General features: G+C 35.9%; 1 pseudogene; it reads right to left on the bottom strand.

Annotated features, from left to right (window-relative positions):
- Positions 1-5,549: 5,549 nt before the first annotated feature.
- On the bottom strand, positions 5,550-6,650 carry LOC105738124 (annotated as a pseudogene).
- Positions 6,651-10,934: the final 4,284 nt, after the last annotated feature.

Here is a 10,934-nt window from a genome sequence, read left to right as displayed (position 1 = left end):
CTCTCAGACTATAATTTTTAAAAATAATTCTCATCATATATTAATTATGTAATAATTTCAACTAGACTCTTGGGATATCAATTATATTGATTAATTTTATTGTACAAATTAATCAATATAATATTTAAATTTTATAGTCTTCTGAAGTAAAGACATATATATGTACTTTTATGGGAAAATTATTTTTATTTAATTAAAAATTAAATAATTTCTACATTAAGATGTACTAACATTTAGAAATTATAAGGAAAACTTTTAAATTTCTAATTGAAGTATGATTTTTTCCCCTTTATAATAATCTTCTTCCAGTAAGGAGCTTTTTAAATTACCTAATAATTTGTACTGTAGAATTATATTTGCAATTATAAAGAAAAAATAAATTGTCTGGGTAAATATGTTCTCAGATACCTTACATACACATAATTCATTATAAAATTTAAAAATCTTGATTCAATTAAAAATTACAAAATTATTGCTGTATATGCTGTGGTAGATCCTCTACTTTAAAATTAAGCCAGCTGTGGGAATCTGACCTAATGGCAGCCAATTAGTAGAGTTTTCTTTGAAATGTCATGAATGAAATAAAAACAAAGACCAGAAACCTTTCTTTAAATTTTTAACTGTTTTCCATATTAATAAATGTATAGGTATACATGAGTGTGCATGTACACATACATACACATACACATAAACAAACACACACCTCCTTTTGAAAAAAGGACAAATAGCCAGTAAATATGTCCTCAGAAATGGGTTGTTTTCAAAATAAAATAACATTTGAATTGTGTTACTTTTCTCTCAAATTCTATGAGTGAGCTCATGTGAGTAGCACATCAAAATTTTTTCAGCACTGACACATTCATTTGAAACAAGAGAAACCGTCATTTGTTTAATGTTTTATGGACCAAATAAAAATATTAGCAAAACATCTAACTGTGGTGATTGTTATTCTAAACCATTTATTAAAATTCCACAAAACATAATGTGAAGCAAAGCTAGCTTATGTAAAATAAATTCTTACAAAAAATGATAAGAACAGACTTACAAACTAATTTTCAATAACATATTTGATTTTGACATTTTTGAAATTTTAGGATAATGAAGTACTACAGAAAAATAAGAATATTTTCATTTGTATTAAAATATTCAAATATAAATTATGAGAGGAAACATTGTTCCATTAGTGAGATATTGAGCCATCTCAATGGATTATAATTGAAACAATGACACACTTATCTATAAAATTCTGAATAAAATCTTAAGGCTAATGCATGTTTCACTCTCTGACTGAAATATATAACTACCTAAATTGGCTTCCAGAAAAGCAGGGACTTAAGAGTTCTAGGCTCTGCTACTGTCTTAATGACTCAGGTTATTAAACAGCCTTATGTTTAGGGAGACTACACGTAGTGGAATTTCTGGAGATTTTACTAATGAGGTCTTACCAAGAATATGAACTGTGAAAGACTTAAACAACATGAAATATCTTACTACAAATGCCTATTGAAAACCTTTATTTAGCCCTTTGAGAAATTGCCACACTGCTTTCCATGATGGTTGAACTAACTTACACTCCTACCAACAGTGTATAAAGATTCCCTTTTCTGCACAATCTCGTCAACATCTGTTACTTTGAAACTTCTAATAATAGCCATTCTGACAAGTATGAGATGATATCTCACTGTGGCTTTGATTTGCGTTTCTCTAATGCTCAGTGATAATTGAATTTTTTTTCACATGCTTGTTGGCCACATGTATGTCTTCTTTTGACAAGTGTCCTCATGTCCTTTGCCTACTTTTTAATGTGGCTCTTGGTGTTTTGCTTGTAAACTTGTTTAAGGTCCTTATAGATATTATATATTAGACCTTTGTCAAATGCATAGTTTGCAAATATTTTCTCCTGTTCCATAGGTTGCCTGTGTACTCTGTTGATAGTTTCTTTGGCTATGGTGAAGCTCTTACATTTAAATACATCCTATTTGTAAATTTTTGCTGTTACTATCATTGCTTTTGGGATCTTGGTCATGAAATCTTTGCCAGTTTCTAGGTCCAGGATGGTAGTTTTCTAGGTTGTCCTCCAGGGTTTTCATAGTGTTGGTTTTCACATTTAAATCTTTATTCTGCCTTGAGTTAATTTTTGTATGTGAAATAAAAAAATGGGTGCAGTTTAAATCTTCTCCATGTGGCTAGCCAGTTATCCCAACACCATTTATTGAATAGGAGGGAGTCTTTTCTCCATTGCTTGTTTTTGTCACTTTGTCAAAAATCAGATAATTTTAGGTGGGCAGCCTTATTTCTGAGCTCTATATTCTGTTCCATTAGTCTATGTGTCTGTGTTTATACCAGTGCCACACTGTTTTGGTTACTGTAGCCCTGTAGTGTGTGTATGTATATGTGTGTATATATATATATATATATATATTTCACAAATAAACCAACTTTAATAGATATTATTTTGTATTTATATAGCGCCTTCTTCTAGAACCTTAAGTGCTTTACAGACATTATTGCTAATTAATCCCCACAACAACACTGTAAGGTAAGTATTACTCTCATTTTATAAGATACGGAGACTGAAGTACAGAGAGGTTAAGTGACTTGCCCAAGGTCACAGAGTTAAATTCACTGAAGAGCCAGGACATGAGTGCTTTAGCCTCCCAGCTCCCAGCCAAATACTTCATGATGGAATCTTTAATAAAAAGTGTTTTCAAGAAAGTATTAAGAGTAGTTATGTTACGAAAATGAGGTCTTTCTACTGCCATCAAGGAAAGAAAAAACCCTATACTGATGGTTAGAGGCCACGAGACCCACATAATACAACATTTCCTTCTTTCCCTGTTCCCAAGCCTCCTGGTTCCTGTCTTAAATAATCTTTTAAAGGTAAAGTTTCCAAGACAGAAACCATGAGACTTAAGAAGTGGGATTTAATTTAGAATATTTACTTTTAGTTACAATAATTTATAGAAATTTTTATTCCAATATACAAAATATGGGACAGCCATCCCAACAATCATGTACATAGTTACATAGCAATCAGCCACCGTTTACAACTTACACCAGCCTCGCATTTTAATCACAGTCAACCAACATACAACCTCACAATGCTTTCTTCATGGGTCACTTTTCTTGCTATACCTGTATTTTTCCCCCAACTCTGACCCTATATGTTTTAAAAGTATACTGAGTTTCTGATAAATTTCAAAACATTTTACTTAGATCCAGCCGCATTAAGAAGAAAAAGTAAATGTGAGACTGTCACCCCACAGTCCCTCCCCTGACAAATCATACTACGAAGTATGGTGTAGATGTGAAAAAAGTATGTGATTACCAGGAACTCAATACATATACTAGAACTTGCTTTAATATGAAATTTAACTTGGCTTTTACTGTATTTTTTAATGCAAAAATGTAAAAACAAACACAACATAGTATTTCAATGCTGTACCTTTATGCAAATGATTTCATCTATCTTTCTTAAACATGTTGTGATATAGCTAATGTTAAAACTGACACAGCTTCACTTTCCTCTTTTTCTCTGTACTGAAGGTTGCGGAAATACAGCTTTAATTCCAAGACAATTTGGTTTACGCCCTCAAAATAAAAAGTGTGCATCCACTTCCACTGCCCTGACTTTCCCCACATTGTTGATTGTGATTCTCTGTGGCATGTTGGTAGATCAGGCAAGCTGTATATCATTTGTACAAAACATCCCTAGCCAGGATAAGACTTTAGAAACTATTTTAAAAAGAAACTTGCCAAGATACTTTTAATATTTAGTGCAAATACTAAATATTATAATTTTCTCCCAGCACATCTGTTTAAGCAGCCCAGTTACCTAAATGACCCTGTTAAAGGTCTGCTTATGGAACAAATAGGTGAAGTAATTTCCTGAGCCAAAAGGTACAGATAATAAATGTTAATAATAGCAGCAGACTAAAAACATTCCTTTTTGTTGTTTGTTTTCCATAGTCAACAGTCTTAGTAAAAGAACTTTAGAAAGTGGCAGATTTTTTTTTTAATTTACTGCTTGAAAAGAGTTTAATAAAGAACATCCAAGGCCTGATTGCTATTATTCTGAATATAACTTTCAATAACTTTCTGCAAATTACATTTGGCTACTGTCAGACAACTTACTGATACGTGGAAAAATGTCCAAAAAAACTGCAGTGGTTTACATACATTTTACATTACATATATTACTTCTTAAAACCCCCAACAGAATGAAGTCTTAGTGAACACAAATTTTAATTTCTGAACACCCTTCCAGTAAGATTTGTAAAGGTGGGGGGAAGGGGAGGAAGGACTTGTTTTTTGTATTCCTAGTCTACTTGATTAAAATGTAATCTTCAAAGGGTTTGTTTAGCTCACTATCCAGGCCGCTAGGGTTATGATGAACATTATTACTTCTTTCCAGGGTAAAAAATGACATCTGAAAATAACATAAATTCTATGACATGATTTTCCCAAGCATGACCTCAACTTAAAACATTAGAATACTTAAGAATTCTAAAGATTGGTATACCACCACTGCACTAGAATTTTTAATTATTCCAACAACTACAGGAATTTTTTATATAGTTTTTTAATTTTATGAAATTAAAGCTGAAGAAAATTACTGATTTAGGAACCATAATAAAAAGACAAATATTTAGCCAGAGATATAAGTTCCTCCTGAAAAAGGATATTTACCTCCTCTCATTGCAGTTTTTCTCAAGGTATCTTACTCATTTCAGATATAATTTAAAATTCACCTTAAAAATAGACACAAACAAATGGACCAGTTAAAATGACATTAATTAATAAAAATATGCTCAAATTTACTGACAGAATCATGGGCACTTCATACAATACTTAGACTCTACCAGTTTTAAGTAAAATAAATAAGGAAAAAATTACAATTATATAGCCAGTCTTTCCCCTTGTGGAAATAAAAAGCCACTTTCGACCAATTGCTCCCTACATATACATATACTGTATATTATTATAAGCTTCTTCAGAGACGCAAAGCATCTTTGTCTTCCCGACACTGGATTATCTAGCATGTTAGTTTTTACATCAGGAAGGCAACTGCAAGTGTTGGGCCCAAAAGTATTTCTGGTTTACTCTTGAAAAGACCACTGAATATACTTCTATACATACTGAACCAGGCAAATTTATGCAGTGTGTTCAACACCATCTCCTTATCAATACAACACAGATTCCGATTCTTTCTACTGCACCCCCAAGGAATTCAAAGCATTATTGGTGCAATTAGCAAGGAGAAAATGCCTGTCAATGACTTGAAGGCTGTTTTACAAGAGGAGCTGGTATCTCTGATTTCACCTCCTTGTATGGAACTGTACAGACAGCATGATACCTGAGCAAATAAATCAACTACCATGATCAGAAGGGCTTGTCAATCCATCGTCTTTGCTTTATCGTGTGCAAAGCATGCTACTGCCCCCTGAGCTTCCTGCATTTCTCTTTTCTTGAAAAATCAGTGCTTGATCCTTTCCAAAATAACCAGAAAAGAAATGAGGCAGAAAGTATCTCTTCATCACGATTCCCCCTCAGTCCCGAGACTGATAGAAAGGTATGTAACCAGACTCAGAGTTCTTTGAGTATCTGGTGTTAACCCGTAGAATTCTTCAATAGCTTGTGCATCTATTTTTTCTACAATGTCATCAAACAACAACCAAAAATCATGACTCTTAACTATTGCAATATAATGGCCTCAACTGGGACCACTTCCACAGTGAACCACAACAGCAACAAGGTCGTACATTCTGTATGGATTGGTGGCATCACCTAAAGTGTTAAATAGACGAAGTTCTAAAGGAAAAACTACCCGGTAAGAGAGTTTTGTATATGGATGAAGTTGATCCATATATTTAAATCTCTTCAAGTGTAGAGCTAGAATCATGGGCAGTTTTTAAACTTTCATCCGTTTGTGTGCTTCCTGTTTGCTGCGACGCTCTTCACAGTAATACTTGTATTCACTGCATAGAGTTTCTGTGTTGCTGAAACCCCTTAAGCAGTGAGTAATTGATGTATTTTGTTCCACGTCAACAGAAAGGTCTAAAAAATCTTCATCTTTGCTGCTTATAGTTTCACAAGACGTCTGGTTTCATTAGTTAATGTTCCCTGAAAAATCTCATGAACCCACGTTGGGTCTGGTGTGCTGTTATTATTTTCATTATCAATATTATCATTAGGTTAGCAACCATTTTGTTTTTCCTGCTTTCTCTCTTCTTGTAAAATATCACCAATTGTATTTAGTAGGTAATTTAAGAATTCACGGGCATCTTGTTTCATGTAGTTGTCGAAAAGCTCATTTTCTTTCTGTAATCTTGTGATGAACTTCTTAGGAGGTATTACTCCAAACTTTTTCTTGTGAGTGGCTATGCTGTGGAAGAGATCTGCTAAGCATGTAAGAAGGCTCTCCTTTTTCCTAGGTTGACTCTTATATGCAAGAACTTTTTCCCGAAATGGACGACAAAAATAAAGTGCTTGAAGAACTGAATTGCAGTAGCAGGTATTCCCAAAATTGACTAATCCAAAATAATGCTCATTGACTGGAAACTGTTCTGGACCAATCTCTTTGATGCCGAAGCATTGGCGCCCATGGTACAGATGGAGGCGAATTTGGAGACTGTCATTAGGCTTTCCATCTGGCCAGCGCCATCTTCCACCCAATCATAGCGGCGGAGCCGGGCGGGGGAGGATGGGAGCCGGGCCGCCCGCTTGCACCGTAGCCCACGGGCGGACCCTGAGCCGCCGCCGACCCACGCACCAAGCCCGCTGGGCCTCCACTGCCGTCATCGCCGCCGGCCCCCTCAGGTACTCCCGGCCCTAGCCCCCGCCTGCCGGCCGCTATTTTTTTTTTTTTTTTTTTTGAGAGTTTTTTTTTTTTTTTGAGTTTCCGCTCTGTCGCCCAGGCTGGAGTGCCATGGCGCGATCTCGGCTCACTGCAACCTCTGCCTCCCGGGTTCAAGCGATTCTACTGCCTCAGCCTCCTGAATAGCTGGGAATACAGGCGCGCACCACAATGCCCAGCTAAATTTTGTATTTTTAGTAGAGATGGGGTTTCACCATGTTGGTCAGGCTGGTCTCGAACTCCTGACCTCCTGATCCGCCCTCCCCAAGTGCTGAAATTATAGGCGTGAGCCACCGTGCACGGCCGCGCCCTGTAGTATATTTTGCAGTTGGGTACCGTGATGCTTTCATTTCTGTTCTTTTCTCTTAGGATTGCCTTAGCTACTCAGGCTCTTTTTTGTTTCCATATGAATTTTATAATAGTTTTATCTAGTTCTTCGAAGAATATTATTGGTAGTTTGATAGGAATAGCATTGAATCTGTAAATTGTTTTAGGCAGTATGGCCATTTTAATGATATTGATTTTTCCTGTTAATGAGCATGGAATGGTTTTTCATTTATTTGTGTGATCTCTGACTTCTTTCTGCATTGTTTTGTAATTCTCACCGTAGAGCTCTTGCACCTAACTGGCTAGCTGTATCATTCTCTTTGTGGCAGCTGTAAATGCAATTGCATTCCTGATTTGGCTCTCAGCTTGACTGTTGGTGAACAGGAATGCTAGTGATTTCTGTGCATTGATTTTGTATTCTGAAACTTTGCTAAAGTTGTTTATCAGGTTAAGAAGCTTTGTGGCCATGACTATGGGGTTTTCTAGATATAGAATCATTTCTTCTGCAAACAGGGGTAGTTTGACTTTCTCTCTTCCTATTTGGATGCCATTTATTTATTTCTCTTACCTTATTTCTCTGGCCAGGACTTCCAATACTATGATGAACAGGTGTGGTGAGACAGGGCATCCTCATCTTGTGCCAGTTTTCAAGGGAAATACATTCAGCTTTTGACTGTTTAGTATGATTTTGTCTGTGGATTTATGATAGATGGCTCTTATTATTTTTAAGTTGTTCATTACTGGGTAACATATAGGAAAATAAATATAGTAAAATAAAAGGAATAGAAGTTGTTCTACCACAAAGACACACGCAAGCATATGTTCATTGTAGCACTATTCGCAATAGCAAAGACATGGAATCAACGTAAATGCCCATCAATGACAGATTGGATAAAGAAAATGTGGTACATATATACCATGGAGTACTATGCAACCAGAAGAAAGAATATTATATCCCTTCTGGGAACATGGGTGGAACTGGAGGCTATTATTCTAGCAAATTAATACGGGAACAGAAAACCAAATACTGCATGCTTTCACTTATAAGTGGAAGCTAAATAATGAGAACACATGGCAACAAAAAGGGTAACAAGAGATACTTAGGCCTACTTGAGGGTGGAGGGTGGAAGGAAAAGGAGGATCAGAAAAAATAACTATTGGGCACTATGCTTAGTACCTGGGTGACAAAATTTGCATAAGCCCCTATAACATGAGTTTGTCAATATAAAAATCCTGCACTTGTATCCCTAAACCTAAAATAAAACTTTATAAGGACAATTTTACTTTAGCCGGCCTGGCGCGGTGGCTCACGCCTGTAATCTCAGCACTTTGGGAGGCCGAGGTAAATGGATCATGAGGTCAGGAGTTCAAGACCAGCCTGACCAACATGGTGAAATCCCGTCTCTACTAAAAATACAAAAATTAGCCTGGTGTGGTGGCATGCGCCTGTAATTGCAGCTACTCAGGAGGCTGGGCAGAAAAATCGCTTGAACCCGGGAGGCGGGGGTTGCAGTGAGCAGAGATTGCACCATTGCACTCCAGCCTGGGTGACAGAAGGAGACTCCATCTCAAAAAAAAAAAAAAAATCTTACTTTAAGTTCTGGAATACACGTGCAGACTGTGCAGGTTTCTTACATAGATATACATGTGCCATGGTAATTTGCTGCACCTATCAACCCGTCATCTAGGTTTTAAGCACTGCATGCATTAGGTATTTGTCCTAATGCTCTACCTCCCCTTGCTTCCTACCCCTGACAGGCCCCAGTGTGTGATGTTCCCCTCTCTGTACCCATGTGTTCTCATTGTTCAACTCCCACCTATGAGTGAGAACATGAAGTGTTTTGTTTTCTGTTCCTGTGTTAGTTTGCTGAGAATGATGGCTTCCAGCTTCATTCATGTCCCTGCAAAGAACATGAACTCATTCTTTTTTATGGCTGCATAGTATTCCATGGTATATATGTGCTGAATTTTCTTTAATCTATCATTGATGGGCATTTGGGTTGGTTCCAAGTCTTTGCTATTGTGAACAGTGCCATAATAAACATACATGTGCATGTGTCTTTATAGTAGAATGATTTATAATCCTTTGGGTATATACCCAATAATGGGATGGCTGGGTCAAATGGTATTTCTGGTTCTAGATCCTTGAGGAATTGCCACATTGTCTTCCACAATGGTTGAACTAATTTACACTCCCACCAACAGTGTAAAAGCGTTCCTATTTCTCCACAGCATCACTGGCATCTGTGGTTTCCTGACTTTTTAATAATTGCCATACTAACTGGTGTGAGATGGTATCTCACTGGTTTTGCTTTGCGTTTCTTTAATGACCAGTGATGATGAGCTTTTTTTCATATGTTTGTTGGCCGCATAAATATCTTCTTTTGAGAAGTGTCTTTTTGATGTGTTTTTTTTTCTTGTAAATTTAAGTTTCTTATAGATTCTGGATATTAGCCCTTTGTCAGATGGATGGATTACAAAAATTTTCTCCCATTCTGTAGGTTTCTTGTTCACTCTGATGATAGTTTCTTTTGCTGTGCAGCAGCTCTTTAGTTAAATTAGATCCCATTTGTCAATTTTGACTTTTGTTGCAATTGCTTTTGGTGTTTTAGTCATGAAGTCTTTGCCCATGCCTACATCCTGAATAGAAAAAAAAACTACTTTAAATTTCACATGGAACCAAAAAGGGGCCCGTATAGCCAAGATAATTCTAAGCAAAAACAACAAAGCTGGAGGCATCATGCTACCTGACTTCAAACTATACTACAAGGCTACGGTAACCAAAACAGCATGGTACTAGTACCAAAACAGATATATAGACCAATGGAACAGAACAGACACCTCAGATATAACACCACACATGTACAACCATCTGATCTTTGACAAACCTGACAAAAATGAGCAACAGGGAAAGGATTCCCTATTTAATAAATGGTGCTGGGAAAACTGGCTAGCCATATGCAGAAAACAGAAACTGGACTCCTTCCTTACACCTCATACAACAATTAACTCAAGACGAATTAAAGTCTTAAATGTAAAACCATAAAACCCTAGAAGAAAACCTAGGCAACTTTTTTTTTTAAATAAAAGAAATAAAACCTGTATTTGAACAGTATTAAGGCATTTTACAGTGCTTATTCTGTGTTGTATCAGCACCATTTTAACATGCTATGTACAATACAAGTAGTAGGTAAATTCAGCCTTCAATCTACTGGTACATCACCATTGTTTACATTAAATGAAAACAATGTAAAATCATAATTTTTAATTTTTTTCAGAAGCAGAAACAAATGTAGGAAAGATGATTTCTAATATAAGAGAATTATGCATGATTTTGGTATTTGGCTTCCCTGTCTTTATAGGATTATCACTTTACAATAAATGAGAAAGAAAGATGCAAAGTCATTTTCCTAAAAAAGAGCATGTAGAGTCTTAAAAATGTTATAGAACCAGGCCATCGTCACAGCTATTTTGAAGCACAAGACTAATAATTGTCTATACATATATACCATTGCCAATGGCTAAATTACAAAGGGAAACTTGTAGAATGCCTGCTTCTTAAAATGTCTTTATAATGCACATTTTCAAAGGAGAAGGCATACTTACTGTAACAATTGAATTTCTTCGAGTCTGTGTAAAGGAGATGCTTGCACTCTCAGAATAATATAGATTTCTTTAAAAGCTTTTGCCAAGGGAAAATTTATACTTTCATTTATAATTTCTATGTAATTTTCACATATAGTATGCAATT

Source organism: Nomascus leucogenys, chromosome X (genome assembly GCF_006542625.1).
Source record: "Nomascus leucogenys isolate Asia chromosome X, Asia_NLE_v1, whole genome shotgun sequence".
Classification (NCBI taxonomy): Eukaryota; Metazoa; Chordata; class Mammalia; order Primates; family Hylobatidae; genus Nomascus; species Nomascus leucogenys.
Note: the sequence above shows the minus strand (reverse complement) of the source record. Positions and strands in the feature narration are given on the sequence as shown.